Source organism: Oratosquilla oratoria, unplaced genomic scaffold, assembly GCF_046742065.1.
Source record: "Oratosquilla oratoria isolate Oo_2021 unplaced genomic scaffold, ASM4674206v1 SCAFFOLD67, whole genome shotgun sequence".
Classification (NCBI taxonomy): Eukaryota; Metazoa; Arthropoda; class Malacostraca; order Stomatopoda; family Squillidae; genus Oratosquilla; species Oratosquilla oratoria.
The window spans coordinates 961035-963534 of NW_027467731.1; positions in this window are offsets into that span (position 1 = coordinate 961035).

Genomic DNA, 2500 nt, shown 5'->3' on the forward strand with positions numbered 1-2500 from the left:
AAACCACAGGGAAATTAAAAAAACAGATACCGAACGTTTTCGTCTATTAAGACATTTTAAAAGGTCCTTTGAAAATGTCTTAATAGAAGAAAACATTCGGTATCTGTTTGTTTGTTTTTTCAATTTTCCGGTGGTTTCTGCAAATATATATATATATATATATATATATATATATATATATATATATATATGTACAACACTGAATAGGTCCCAGTGATTAGAGATACATTTTAACAACTAAAATGCACTTTAATTCTAAGCCATCAAAGGCCAGCATGCTTGACATTGAAATGTGGTACTACCCAGGAGTCGAACCGGGTATCCTCATGACAAGTCCTACAGTGACTTTCCAACTCTTGATGCCCTAGTTGGAAAGTCACTGTCGCACTTGTCATGAGGATACCCGGTTCGAGTCCAGGGAAGTACCACATTTCAATTTCAAGCATGCTGGCCTTTGATGGCTTAGAATTAAAGTGCATTGTGGTTGTTAATATATATATATATATATATATATATATATATATATGTATATATACATATATATATATATATATACATATATATATATATATCAAGCATGCTGGCCTTTCATGGCTTAGAATTAAAGTGCATTGTGGTTGTTAATATATATATATATATATATATATATATATATATATATATATATATATACATACATATACCAAGGCTTTTTCCCCCTTACAAGGGAGGTAGCCAAAAAGGGAAAGGCATAAAAACACTCCCACCCATTTCATCCCTAAATACACTCTACACCCCTCCCACCCTCCCTCTCATCTGAGCACCTCCTGGATGACGGGTCATCCCTGCACCCTGCCCACCGCCCTGGGTCAGAAGCAGTGTCGCAAGACACAGCACATCCACAGCAAAGCCGCTTCATTTAATCGGCGACCCCCCCTCTCCGTCCCCCCTTGCATATAAGGAGAGGACGGGGAGAAATCCCTTCGGGCTGCGTCAAAATTTACTCACACATACTACAACACCCCCCGCCCATTCCTCCTCATGCAATCACAACATCATCCATATACAACCATTCTCCACTCACCTCTGTCTTCCGTCCTCTCCCTTCCTTCCTCAACAGACATTCCCCTCTTCCCCAAAGCCCCCTTCACCCCATCCATCCACCTCATCCTAGGACGTCCCCTCATGTTCACTCCCTCCACATCTGCCTTCCATACCTCTTTTACTAGTCTTTCTTCACTCATTCTTTCCATGTGTCCAAACCATCCTAATATTCTTTCATCAACCCTCTCTCCCAGCTCCTTTTTCACCCCTGTTCTCCTCCTCACCTCCTCATTTCTCACTCTATCCAGCCTAGTAACCCCCACCATACTTCTCAGACACCTCATCTCAAACACATTCAAACTCCTTCTCTCTTCTTCTCTTATGTTCCACGTTTCTGCCCCATACAGTGCTGTTGGCACAATCACTCCTTCATACAGTCTCCTCTTCGCATCCATTCCCAAATGTCTATTCCTCATTACACTCTTTAATCCACCAAGGCATTTACTCGCTTCTCTCAATCTACATTCTACCTCCACCTTTTCCTGCTACACTTGCACCCAAGTATCTAAAACTATCCACTTCCTCCAGTCGCTCTCCCTTAATGTTCACTTCCAGTCTACTGCCACTTTCACCCCTTGTACATCTCATCACCTTACTTTTACCCACATTTATCTTTAGCTTTCTTCTATCACATACTCTCCCAAACTCTGCCACCAGCTTCCTCAATCCCTCCTCTGACCCTGCCACAAGCGCAGTGTCGTCCGCAAACAACAGCTGGCTCACCTCCCACTTTTCTCCATTTTCTTTAACCATCTCCAATCCCTGACCCACTACCCTAGCATTCACCTCTCGCACCACCCCATCCATGTATAAGTTGAACAGCCAGGGCGACATAACGCATCCTTGACGAAGTCCCACCTTTACTTCAAACCACTCACTCTCTCCATTTCTAATCCTGACAGCTCTACTACTCTCATAAAAACTCTTGACAGCTCCCAAAAGCTTTCCTCCTATCCCATAAATCTGCATAACCTCCCACAGTGCCTTTCTGTCTACCCTATCATAAGCCTTTTCCAGATCCATAAAAGCCCAAAAAACATCCTTCCCCTTTCCTATAGCTTTCTCACATATCTGTCTTACCACAAAAATCTGATCTACACAACCTCTACCTGTCCTAAATCCACACTGTTCCTCACCAATTACTCCTTCTGTTCCTCTCCTAATCCTCTCAATTAAGATCCTCCCATAAGCCTTCCCTACTACACTTAACAGGCTAATCCCTCTGAAACTACTACATTCACACTTGTCCCCTTTTCCCTTGTAAAGAGGAACTATACAGGCACTTCTCCAGTCCTCCGGTACTCTACCCTCTCTCCAGCAAACATTAAATAACCTCACCAACCAGTCCACCATCACTGAACCTCCCTTTTTCAGACATTCTGCATGGCATCCATCCAGACCAGGTGCCTTACCTGCT